General features: G+C 40.9%; 1 pseudogene; it reads left to right on the top strand.

Moving 5' to 3' along the window:
• The first annotated feature begins 1,717 nt into the window (after nucleotides 1–1,717).
• Nucleotides 1,718–14,067, top strand: part of LOC149261676 (uncharacterized) — a 57,468-nt pseudogene continuing 45,118 nt past the window's right edge.

Here is a 14,067-nt window from a genome sequence, read left to right as displayed (position 1 = left end):
GTAAATTATACAAACTCAACATAAGATGTTATAAATTTTAAAAATGTAGAAGGTGCTAGGAGACACCCATAATCCTAATGCCACAAGCGTGGAAACATTTTCCTAATTTCATTGCCTTCGGATGGAGGGACCGCTAGTAGTCACTCGCTAATTTAAGTGCTGAAAAAGAGCACTAAACATTGAATCCCATATTCCTTGATTAAAATAGCAAGAATTTGAGAGGATATGTAGTAAAGACACTAAGATCAAGTAGGATTCAAGTGTGGGAGGCACGCCTCTATCCTCGAAACCCTCCAAGTTAACCCAAGAATTATGCATAATTGTAATCAATTTCATGAACAAGAACTAATCAATATCAGGAATAAGAAATGAGTATATGTATCCCTAGTGTAATAACTGTCATAAATAATAAAATTAAAAAAAGGGAACACTTACCGAACAACAACAGTATACCTAAGGGTTTGACTGTAAACCCCGCACATCTGAAGAACCTGCCCCTCCATTATAACCAGCTCCATTACCACCTTGATGTCGTATCCTTCTGACGTTGTTTGTACTCGTTCCCATTCCCCGGTTGCTGCCCTCACGTTTTATCCTTCCCATGATTCTATCATGCCTCTCACTGTATTCCTATCTACAGTTGGTTACAACAACAACAACGATTTATCACCTCTTGGTGGTAGCTGGCATGTAGAGTTCGGAAGAAATTTATGGAGATGGATATGGTTGATTACTCAGAAGACCCTTTCGCGGATGTCTCCATTTGGACATCCCCCCCTCGAACACAAATGGTCTGCTCCCCTTCGGTAGTGAATTTTCGAATGCCATTGCTCATTTTCAATCGATTTTGGGAGCCTCCTACCTGGTTGTTACCCTTCCAGAGGCCCCCCTCACTTGGCTGGTTTTCACTAACCCTCCCCCTTCACTGACCTCCCTACAATTTTTGGCTCGATGTATAGGTCCTGACCACACCATGAGCTCCTCGGGTTACCCACCATACCCTCTGTCCACCAGATCATACTTCCCTACATCTAACCCTCTCGGCAAACCCTCGGTCTTCCCACATGATACCCCTCTCACGGCACCGGTATCAACTCCCCTCTCCGACAGCTTCACAGGCATACCACCGTATTCAAAAGCTAACCCTTCTGGGCCTGGTCTGAACCCTACAAACCCTCATCTGAACCCTCATCTCAGTGCCTCTCAGGAGGACATCACCGACAAGGGCCACAGGCCGGGAAAGAAGCAAAAGTGCGTCAAAGCCAAGACACAGGATGTGGCAATCCATTTGGGTGAAGATATCCAGTGGGGTGAAACCATGGATACCACAGATAGAGTCTTGGTAGGTAGGGTTCACGGGAGAAGCTACTCTGCGGCAAGGCTTAAGCAATGGACAACAGAAATCTGGGGGCATCATTTGGCTGAGCTACCCTTCGTACAAACCTTTGTCTGGGGATGGTTTGCACTATGCTTCACCAGAGCTGAGCACACCAATTGGGTTCTATCTTCCTTTTGGCACATTAAATAAGCCCCCGTGCTCCTGAGATGATGGAACCCTCTTTTCGACCCTGAGAGGGAGCAATTAGGTGCTAGACCACTGTGGGTTCGACTACCAGGCCTGCCACTCCATTTTTGGTCTGAGGACATTTTCAGGTGCATCAGAAATGCCTTGGGCACATACCTGGAGCATGATAAATCATACCTCACTATAGGCATAATGGCATATGCAAGGATATTGGTTCATCTAGACACCAGGGAAGGGATGCAGGAGCATATCACTCTGCTCTGGAGACATTTTTCATGGATTCAGATCCTTGATTATGAGGGGGTCCCTTTCAGATGCAGGAGGTGCAATAAGGTGGGGCACTTATTCAGGGACTATCCCCTGAATGGAAAAGCAAGAGCAGTGGAAAAGGGAAAGACAATCCCAACAAAGGATACAAAGGAGCACGACAAAGCACCATATTGGCCTCCCTTTCCTCCTCTAACTAAGGCAAGGACGACTGTGGCGGCTATGCTATCTTTGGGTATGTCCATATCTAACCCCTACTCTATACATTTCTCTACTTCATCTTGTATCATAGAAACATCCTTGGTTGATCATCAAAGATCTAAATTTATGCCTTCGCCCCCCATATCATTGGTATGCACTCTGTAGCCCCCCCTCCATTTACTCTAGCACCCTCGCATCCTTTTTGAAGGCGACCCCATCCACGAGATCCTTAGACTCTGAACAAGGGTCTCTATCTCATAGCTATCCACTACGATCCCTTTCTCGATCACAACCTCATGAATCCATTGGCATTGGATTGGTATCTCCCTCCATCCCCCCAAAGCCACCGAGAGGCAAACCCTCCTCCCTATCCAAAGCCAAGCAACAGGCAGGGGAGGAGATTGCTTCACGCCAATAGCTTGCTATTGAACAGGTTCTTAGAGCACAAAACACCTTGGATCCATCTCCCCCATGAAGTTGCTATCCTTTAATTGTAGAGGGTTAGCTAGCCCTGAGAAAAAACTAGCTTTCCGTAGACTTCTTAGGACTGAACTGGTTGATGTAATATTCCTACAAGAAACCATGGGTCTTGCAAAAGTCATCTCACACCTGCTAGAATCCATGCTACCTAGTTGGTCATTCCAAGCCCTTCATGTTAATGGCCGTTCTAGAGGCATTGCAATGGGATTCAACACTCGGACTATCAAACTATGTAACATCTAGGGAGGCATTGGCCATATCGGGGTGAACATCTTCTCATCTGAACTTGGCTCTGACATCAGACTTATCAATGTATATGGGCCATGTTAAAATCATGGAGATTTCTAGGAGCATTTACTGAACACCAATCTTCTACAAGTGGACAACATAATCCTTGGAGGAGACTTAAATTTCTCTATTGGATTCTCGTAGTCATGGGGACATCATGCCCAAATCAACCCCCTATCTGCTTTCTTTGAGAACATCCTGGAGAATCACAGCCTCATTGATATTCCATCTACAAAAATACAACCTACTTGGAGGAACAAAAGAATTGGGGAGGACAACCTTGCTAGAAGGCTAGATCGCTTCCTCATCAAGGAGCGACTGCTGGGTATGGGCTATAACTACAGGCAGTGGGTTGGATCAGGGGGTATATCAAACCACATGTTGATATACCTTGAAATAAGAGGTGGACTAAACAAACCCAAAGCTCCTTTCAAGTTCAACTCTACATGGCTAAAAGATGCAGCCTATATTCGAATGGTAACTGATTATTGGAAGACTCACCCTCCTACTACTGGTGGGAATATAGCAGAAGGTTTTGCACATAACCTAAAGGAGCTGAAGAGATTATCAAAAATCTGGGCTCACAATAAGAGAGAACTGGATGATCAAACCCTAAGGGACACTGAAGCAGAGATTGCTTCCTTGGAAGATGAGCATGGGGTGATTCACTACTACTGATCAGAAGGAGAATCTCACTACCTTAGTAGCAAAGAGAAGTAAAATTCTAAACTCCATTTGGAAACAGACAAATGAGTAGGGTATTAGAGTGAATACCTTCCAGCAATTAGCCTCCCTAGCCACATCTCACTTCAAGCAAATCGACAAGGCACCCCCCAATGTCACACTTGCTGAAGTCATTAGAGTGGCACAATTATTTCCTTGGTTTGTGGACCAGAAGAATGCCATGGATCTCAACAGGGAGGTCACAATGGGGGAACTTGAGGCTACCTTGAAATGGTTCATGTTATAGACATTTTTGGGCACTGCAACCCCAATCATATATGTCCATAAACCAAGGTCTCCTAAGTTCCTAAAAGTGTTGTTCCAACCCCTAAAAGAACAAGGTCAACTGATTACATCATCTGCCAGAAGTTCTCCATGAAAAACTACTCAGAACTGGTCAAAGCTGGACCATCTCACCTGCTCCATGGTCAAAGTGCGCTGCATCCCATCTAAATGCACACGGGAAGTGCGATGCATACTGAAAATCCCTTCTATGGGGTGCGATGGGCGAGCGTGGACAAATGGCAGAGTCAATTTGCAAGGTGGAGGATCATGGAATCTTCCAAAAACTTCTCCTGTGACACTTGCCTCTCTGCATTCGCCCAGGGATGAGTAAGAGATCATCAATCTCCAAGTGGAATCAAGAACTATCAGAGATAGGACACTAATCAAATCTCAGAAGCTGACTCACCTCCCTGCAATCTTTTATATATGGATCCCTCATCCCAGAGATCCAGAGGTTGGAATTTTGTATCTTGTAAGGAAGTGCTACTGGTTTCTTGGTGTAACATCATAGTGTTGGGTGATCTAAGCTTTTCATGAGGTGAAGAAGGGCTTTCTTGCTGAGAGGACAGCACTGGATCAGAACAATTGGTTGTAATCCTCTTTGCTATTCTTGATATTAATAAAGATATTCAAGTTTTCCTCCACATTCTTGTCTGATTGATGATATATGCATTTGTGTGGTCAATATATATATGGTCCTGTATTGTTTATGATAGTAGATCTTCGTTCTTGTATAGTGTTATGCTGCTTGGATTCCACAGGTGCTCTTTGAAGCTGGGTAGACGAGGAAGCAAGTGGCAAAGATCTATCAGAAGGGAGAGGAATCAAGCAAGGAACCAAGCGCAAGACAGAGGTTGGTCTCCTTTGTTCCCCTCTTATTTACTTCTCATAAAGGAAAACGAAAGTAGTTTTAGTTTGTTTGTTTCTAAGATAGCTACCAGTCTTAGTGGGACTAGCAGCTCTGCATAGACACTAGATTTCTCGATAACAGTTCAAGTGAGACAAGAGTCGAGGACCAGATGGCTGGTTGGTGGAGTTCTACATTGCTTTCTTCGATATCCTTGGAGAAGATCTTCTTAAGGTCATTGAAGACTACTAGATCACTGGAAAGATGTATGAGGCTTTCAATTCCACCTTCATTCCACTTATCCCTAAATCAGACAACCCCGTCTCCTTTGATGACTTCTGCCCCATCTCCCTTTGCAATTGCATCTACAAAATCATTGCAAAAATTATAGCCAATCGCCTCTGTCCCATCCTATCCACCCATATATCCTCAGAACAATTTGCCTTCCTCCAATATCGACAGATTCATGAAGCTGTTGGAAAAGCACAAGAAGTGATGCACTCTATATAGACAAAGAAGCTAAAAGGTATGATCCTCAAGGTAGACCTCTCAAAAGTCTTTGATCATGCAAGTTGGTTATACATCAGAATGCTCTTAACACATCTAGGCTTCCCCATTGAATTTATAAAATGCATCATGTGTTGTATAGCTAATATATCATTCAGGATCTTTGTTAATGAATCAACATCACCTTTCTTTCACTCAGAAAGAGGACTCAGGCAGGGTTGTCCTCTGTCCCCATTATTATTTCTTCTTATCATGGAAGGGCTCAACAGACTTATTAGGGAAGAACATAGCAGGGGAAGATTTAAGGGAATTAGGATCACTGACAGATGCATTCTGACTCATTTACTATTCGTGGATGATGTGTTGATTTTCCTCAATGGTGGTATTGCAGATTTGACCATCTTACAGAACACCATAGCATTATTTCAAACTGTTACAGGTATGACCATCAACAACACTAAATCCACCATTACAGCCACAGGATGCACCCCTCATGAGATTCTGTATGCACTCCATAGATTCCCAATCACTTTTCTGCAGATGGAGGATTGCCTTAGATACCTGGGGTACACACTTAAACCTCTTGGATACAAGATAGCATACTCGACGTGGTTAATCTAGAAGATAGAAAGAAGGCTTTGGTATCATAAGTACCTCTCCAGAGGAGGGAGACTAGTACTCATAAAAGTTGTTATTGAAGCCATCCCTATATATTGGATGTCACTGGCATGGATCCCCCAAGGTATTCCCTACAGAATACAAAACCTGTGTTGTAGATTCCTCTGGAAAGGCAATCAGTCAAGGAGAATCTTTGCCTTGGCTAAATGGAAGTTGCTTGCTCTCCCAAAAAAATGGGGAGGATGGGGAATTAAAAGGTTGGATGACTTCTCATCTGCACTAGCAGCCAAGCTAGGCTGGAAATTGATCACCACAAACAGCCTATGGACAAGGGTGGCTTATTCAAAATACATATCCCCCCTAAATTTGATGGACTGGATCCGACAACCAATCTGGAACAAAACAAGGATCTCAATCATCTAGAAAGTTGTGATAAATTCCATGCCTATTATCCGAGAAGGGCTCACATGGAAAATCCAATATGGCACATGAGTCTGCATCAGATTAGACCCTTGGATAGGATGTGGTAACGCTCACAAACTACCTTAGGATCTCATGCTACACCTTACTAATTTAGGCATCACACATATCAGTCACATTGCAGATCTAGAGAACACCACCTTATTTTATCAGGCCTGGAAATTTGCTCGTAGCCTGCACATCCCATAGAACTGGCATCAACAATGGGAAGATTAAACATAAGAATTTATAGAATCACACATCAGAATTATTGAAGGGGATGATGAGATGATCTCAGTGCATGGTAAAAATGGGGTATACTCCCCTAAGGAGGGATATCTCTACTTGGCTACTATTCATAGACCACAGGCTATCAAACACTGGTGGAAAAACCTGTGGAAATTAAAGGCACCACCCAGAACTAGATTATTCATGTGGACAGTTCTAAGAAATAAGGCACCCACGGGAGACAATCTGATCAAAAGAGCTCAACATGGACCTACTTGGTGTTGCATTTGTAAGAACAACTTCGAATCAATAGATCATCTCTTTCTTACCTGCCCAGTTATTCAGGACCTTTGGAACTCCATCCTTTTGACAAGCATCCCCCAATGCAAATGGTAGGGCTTGACAACAATGGAAGCTTGGACCACATGGTGGACCACCGCGACCCCGACCAAGGCTAGGAATCTTCCTCTCCTCATTTGTTGGGTGATCTAGATTTCCCATAATCGTTGCATTTTTCAGGACATCATACCTCATTGGCCCTCAATCACTTCCCGTCTTCTGGCAGACTATGACTCCTTACTTGATGATGATGATAATCCTCTCTAGGCATATTGTTCCTGAAGACATCAACTGAGAACATCCCCGGGCTTTTTTTGGTGGCTGATCATAGGGCACTAGGTGTGGGGGAGGAGGAATTCTATACCTATCTGATTCCCACCACTATAAAATTCAAATGGGCCTCAGAAGGGGCACCAACAACTTTTCAAAGTTGATCACTCTAAAACATCTCATACAATTTTCTTTGGAAAAACATTGCAGGAATATTCAAATATTTGGGGACTCAAAAATTATCTGCAACTGGATTAACAAAACAACAAATTGTTCTGCTTACACACTGAGACCTATTCTGGAGGAGGCACATAGACTCATTACACATTTTGATCTCTTTGTTTGTCATCATATCTACAGGGAACACAACCAAACTGCCAACCAGTTATCCAAGGAAGTTGTGATCCGGCCTCGTGGCACATGGTTGATCCAGGAGCAGAGAGACAGTGCCCATTATCAGTATTACCACCGTCCATATATGGATTATATAGATTAACTGGCTCAACATGAGCCTATTTTTTTGCACATGTTTATAGTATTTTGCTTTAAATTATCAGATGTATATATATGATAGACATACTTACTCCCTGTGAGGAGTCTTTTTGCTTATCTTTCTTATGAACAATATTGAAGACAGAGCCTCCCTGCATGTAGAGCACTGAGTTATTTTGTTACTCTCTTACTCGATAGGAACTGAGCCTTACATACAACATATGCGAATCACATCTACAATATGTCATTTTCCTATATTAATAAAAATTACGATTTTTCCAAGCGGAAAAACAACAGTATACCTGTAGCAGAGGTGTTTTCCAAGATTATCCTTCTGCACATTTCCACAAATTTTCTATTAGAATAATAATAGCATGTAAAGGGTTACCTGCTCGTAATAAGACTATATAAAGTACCAGTATCCAAAATCAACCCATAATAAAAAATTGTGTAACATAGCAATACAAATCCACTTCTAAGACTTAACTCCATAGTGTGGTTCAAGTAAGCCCAATTAATAACCATTTGGGAAATAATACAATGAAGAAAAAAACCTTCACATGGAAAATTACCTTGAGTAGGGTCTGTGTCCAAGAATGTCTACCCAACTCTACATAGCGAAGGCTTGTTGTGCCAGACTGGTGAATCCAACATAAGAAAATTGACAGAACACCCAAGAGCAGAATTATCAGCAGAATGATATTATGATACAAGAAGATGCACAATAAAGAAGAGGATTGAAGTTACTAGTGGAAAAAAAATTGATAGTAATGTTAAGAGGTTGTAGTGCCAACATGAAACAAAAAAAAAATTTAGGGTCACCATAGGCATTAGAGAACCTTGAAATAACACGAAGAAATACTTAACTCGACTCCCAAGAAAGAAAGAAAAAAATAGAGAAAATGAGATACGGGAGAAATATTAAAGCCACAACATTTTTAACCTTAGCAACGTTTTCTTTTGGATCAAATCACCACATTGGCACAAAGCCTGGAAAGAACCCATAGCTTCCAAAGTAACAACTCCTTCCATGGCAGACCTCTACAAGTGACACAACTTACTGGGTAAAAACAAAAGTAAATGGAAGCGAGATTAACCTAGTTTATAGGATTAGGGTTGGGGATGGAATTCTCCATCCTTGGGTTGACAAAGAAAGATCGTCACCATCCACGTAAGCCAATTAACATTTCCACATGAATATCACATAGACCAAGTGGACGTGGATGTCATCCATTCGTCTCACAACTACGAAGGCATAGTCCTTCAGTAAAAACTGTAATCCCACTTGAAATCTATTGAATGGAGATATGATATCATATAAAGTTAACAATGCAAGGTTTATAATAAGCTTAGGTCAACCCACTTTATAAACCTTCGTTGTTTCAACATTAAGATATGGAAATTATATTGCTCTATATCACAACAATCCCTATGTGTGCATAGTAACACAAAAAAAAGAAATGAAATGAGTTGGGGTTAAGGTTTTTAGTCCAAGCCTAGATAGATGGGGTAAAAGGTTGGTTAAATGAGGTAGGAATTCATTAGAGGCACCAAAATTTTCATGTATTATAAATTAGTAAACAATGGTTGCAAAATACATATAAATTAAACTATAAGCCTTTTTTGGGCACTTTAGGGAAATACATAAAAATTAGTTTCATGCTTTCTCTATGCATTGGAGAAGACAAAGATCATTGTTATTGGATGACACACTTTATATTAAGTAAGTCTTAGTGAGTTTGAAGTAAAGGAAATAAAATTTTAATCAATACTTTTGGAACCTAGGCATGTGACCTATGGTATGAGAGCACTAGTTTCAAAATTGGGGTTATAGGAAAGCACCACATTGGAATTATACTTATATGCTGAATTGTAAACCCAGTTTAAGAATTGGTATACTAATACTACTTCATATGGACTATAAGCTACTTAATTGAAGCAGGGTTTCAACACCAAAATGGCAGATGGTACCAACCCACCTATGATAGAAGGAGAAGGAATATATGTGGAGTTAGGAGGAGGAACTACTCCACCAACAACTCATATTATGCAGATTGTGAGAATTCTATAGCAGGGGTTGATTTATCTTATAACTAGTAATGAGTAGTTGCTAAAGGCAAGTGAAGAACAAGAATGATTGATCAGGTATTTGATGGAAAAGTGTAGTCACATGATAATAGAAACATGAGAGTTTGGGGAAAAACATAACCACTAAAAAGGGAAAATGTTGAGATAGAAATAGAAAATTCTAGAAGTGGGGATGATTTAGACAAAACTTATTGAGAAACCCATAAACAGAAGCAGAAAGTGGAGTTGCAAAGGGAGTTTAAAACATAAAACCCCTACCTTTGATGGGGATAAGGAGGAGGATGCAGAACCATGCCTTCTCAACCTGGTCAAGTATTCCATGTTTATGAATATCAGAGTAATTTGTAGGCTAGATTAGCCATTTATCAGCTACAACGGATGGCTGCCATTTTGTGGGAGGAGGCCAAAAGTTTGCATACATTGGAAGAATGGAAAGATTCCTAGGAGGAGTTATAGAAATAATTTAAATATAGATACCTCAATGAAGGATATGATGATGATTGAGCAAAGGAGTTTCATTAATTGACACTGGGACAATTAATTATGGAGTTTGTGGCTAAATTCACAAATTTGTTGCGGTATGTTACTTATATTAGGGAAGAGAAAGCCAAGGTGAAAATATTTTTAAACTGCCTACCAGTCCCTTATAAATAAAGGATTGAGTTTGAAAATGCTAAAAAAATGGATATAGTAAGAAATTAAAGATTGTGTTATGAAAACATTAAAAATAGAGGAGAAGGCTCAAAACCATGGAAAAGTAAGGACAAAGAAAAATCTGCAATGGGGAAAAAAGGAAAAATGTTGCATACCTTAAAATTTTTGGAAGGGATCATTAGTGGAAGAAATTTGGCAAAGTGTTATAGACATTTTTGGGCACTACAACCCCAATCATAAATGTTAATAAACCAAGGGCTCTTAAGTCCCTAAAAGTGTTGTTCCGACCCCTAAAAGAACAAGGTCAAATGATTACATCTTCTCCCAGAAGTTCTCCAAGAAAAACTACTCAGAACTAGTCAAATCTGGACCATTTCACCTGCTCCATAGGCAAAGTGGGTTGCATCCCACCTTAGTACACACAGTAGGTGCGATGCATGTCAAAAATCCCTTCTATGGGGTGCAATGGGAGAGAGTGGACAAATGGCAGGGTCAATCTGCAAGGTGGAAGAGCATGGAATCTTCCAAAAACTTCTCCTGTGACACTTGCCTCTGTAAATTCGACCAGGGATGAGTAAGAGATCATCAATCTCCAAGTGGTATCGAGAACTATCAGAGGGAAGACACTAATGAAATCTCAAAAGCTGACTCACCCCCCTTGCAAACATCTATATATGGATCCCTCATCCCAGAGATCCAGAGGCTGGAATTTTGTATCTTGTAAGGAAGTGCTACTGGTTTCTTGGTGTAATATCATAGTGTTGGGTGATCTAAGCTTTTCATGAGGTGAAAAAGGGCTTACTTGCTGAGAGGATGATGCTAGGTCAGAACAATTGGTTGTAATCCTCTTTGCTCTTTCTTGATTATCATTAAAGCTATTCAAGTTTTCCTGCACATACTTGTGTGATTGATGTTTTATGCATTTGTGTGGTTAGTATGCATCTGATCCTATATTGCTTATGATAATAGATCTATGTTCTCATATAGTGTTATTTTGCTTTGATTCTACATATGCTCTTTGAAGCTGGGTATACAAGAAGGCAAGCAACAAAGGACTATCGGAAGGGAGAGGAATCAAACAAGGAACCAAGCGCAAGACTGAGGTTGGTCTCCTTTATTCTTCTCTCATCTATTTCTCATAAAGGAAAACTAGAGTTCTTTTAGTTTGTTTGTTTCTAAGGTAGCTACCAACCTTAGTGGGACTAGCAGTTATGCATAGACACTAGTTTTCCCGATAACAAAATGGCGACTCCACTGGGGAGCGAATAGATTGATTGTTCATCTACATTTGTTTACTTTATAAACTTACAAGACGGAGCTTGAAGTCAAGCCAGCTAGCCTTCAAATTGCATTTGCTATGCAAGTGCAAAGTAGATCAACGCTGCGTCAGTCTATCTCCGGGTTTTGTTTATGAATTAAACAATTGATTTACAAGCTCTCTAATTGACCTCGTTGTGGCTCTAGTAACCTCTTTAGGTCTACCCCTGTGATTGATTTACTGATTACCACTTGCTCGGCCTAAATCCCTGAACTGAACTGCAAACTGTGACCTGGAACCTAATCAAAGTCTCGTCCCTGGTCCAGCGCACTGTTTGTTCTGTGAACTTCAAATGCATCGCACTTCCCGAGTGTAGTAGGTGCGTTGCATTTTAGTTTCACTGTGTTACAGGTGTGCTGATCAGACAAGGCCTTGTTCCTAAATTTTGGTTTCTGTGTTCATTCTTTTTAGCTCTATTCAGGAGTTTTGCTGCCTATAGTTAGTACACCTCTGTTGAAACCCCTTTCCTTGCCGTTATTCTGCCTCCATTGTGAAAAGAATTGTAAATGTTTTTATGTATTTTTTTTTAGTCATTTTCAGTTCTCCTTTACAAAGAAGTAGCGTAGTTGTACTGTCATTTCTTGATTTGAAAGTGTCGCAAGTGTCGTTTTCAGTCATAGAAGAGAATCTGATTGTTCTTGATAGTCGATTACCCTGTTACTCTTGTATTTGATCTGAATTAGTAGTTTTTCTAGTGTCGAAAGCAAGTTTTCAATTCCAAATTGCAAAGTGTTGTCATTGTCCTCATTTTGTCTTGAAAAGAAACTTGTTAGTAATTGTCGCTTTGAAAAATAATTCAGATTTGCACTTAGCTTTCTTTTTATCATTTACACATTAAGAAGGCTGAAAACAAATACATGCATGTGCATTTGCATTTAGACTATTTGTCGGTTTGATTTAGGACAGTGCATATAGTGTGTGCTCTTTGCTCTTTGTTGAAAGAACGCCATCTCTCTTTCCTTAGTAGCTAGGATTTTCATTTGCAAAAAGAAGATTAAACGACTGTTTATCATCTTAGATAGCATTTCAGGAATTGTACATCTACATCACGCGGTAAACTTGAAAGGAAAATTTCCTAAGCAAGATCAACTATAAAATAAATTTAATGAATCTAAAAACGCTTTGGAACCCCAACGCACAACATCTAGAAGTCTAGGCTAGAGACATATTCCGGCATCGTAAAGCCTGGTAACTGTTGTTTTCACTTTTGGTTGGGTGATTCCTCCACTGTGAGATGACAAGTACCAGTATGGACTTGTGATCCCACGTATCGTCGAGTATATTTTGGGAGACCACAATAGGCTTAATCCTTTATCCATAGGAAGCCGTGTCTGCCACCCTATCGATCGCAATGCACTGAACATAGCATTCGGGAAGACTGACTGCCGTACCGTAAAAAGTATTCTGCAGTTTTGCGATTGGTTTGGTAATCCCTCTATCTAGATTTCTAGAGCAGTCCCTTTCCTTCCTTTTCAGACTCCTTAACGGAAAAGGTCCATCTGAGCACTTCTCACTTCAGGCTCATTAAAAATCGAAGGTGACTAGAGTCATCTTTTGTTTTTTCTTGACTCTTAAAAATTGAAAAAACAAGTTGTGTCAAAGCATCTAAAATTTATTTTAAACGGAATAATTATCACCTTTCCTACATTGGTCTTAGGTTGCGGAAAATGGAGTCCACCAACCAAGGAGTTCCCCTTGGAGGAAATCCTAGTCGCTTCTCCTCTTGGGGAGATGTTGGTGCATCCCATATGGCCACATTGTTGCTTCCAGGATTGACAATTGGCTTGCTCGTATGGCTCTTCTCAACCTTTGTCATTCAGAACACTGCAATTCCTGAACAATCTAGTCAACAACTAAACGATACCAGAGTTACCCCCCAACCCTCTACTTCATCCAATTCTTCCTCTCCTCCTTCCTCTTCACTTGATGAAGCTGGTAAAGCCAAAAATCAAGTACCTGAGAAGAAGAAGGAAAAGAAGAAGAAAGAGAAGAAGAAGAAGGAGCCAAAGGCGAAAAGGGGCAACCAAGCATCGTCTAGCGAAAATCCACACACTGCACCGACCAGGCCTAAATCACCATGTGTCATTTGCAAAGGAGACCACTATCATCGAGATTGTCCTTGCATCCCTCGGATCTTAAGGGACTGGTCTCCTCGTTTGCACAATCCGGTGTCATCAACCTCTGATGATCATGTTGAAAGTACACCGTCAACTAGTGAAAGTGAAGCCCCTAGACAAAAAGGAAAATGTAAATTTCCTTGTAAACTGTGTGAAGGCGATCATGTCGTCCACCGTTGTCCCTTCTTAGATGAGGCTAAAAGAGTTTTGGACGACTGTCTGGTTTCACCGTTATGGCTTCCTCCTGGATATAAGAAACTCTTGCCGAGTCCGTCGCTAGTTGAAAATCCGGCTGACACGCCCTTGTGGTCGGCCGAAGCGTCTATCATTGAAGATAAACCATTTGAATCCACACCATACG

This window comes from Pinus tabuliformis, chromosome 6, assembly GCF_031772625.1.
Source record: "Pinus tabuliformis cultivar Carrire ecotype Pingquan chromosome 6, CPIR1, whole genome shotgun sequence".
In the NCBI taxonomy this organism is placed as follows: Eukaryota; Viridiplantae; Streptophyta; class Pinopsida; order Pinales; family Pinaceae; genus Pinus; species Pinus tabuliformis.
The sequence above is the reverse complement of the archived record's forward strand: the minus strand, read 5'-3'. Positions and strand labels throughout refer to the sequence as shown.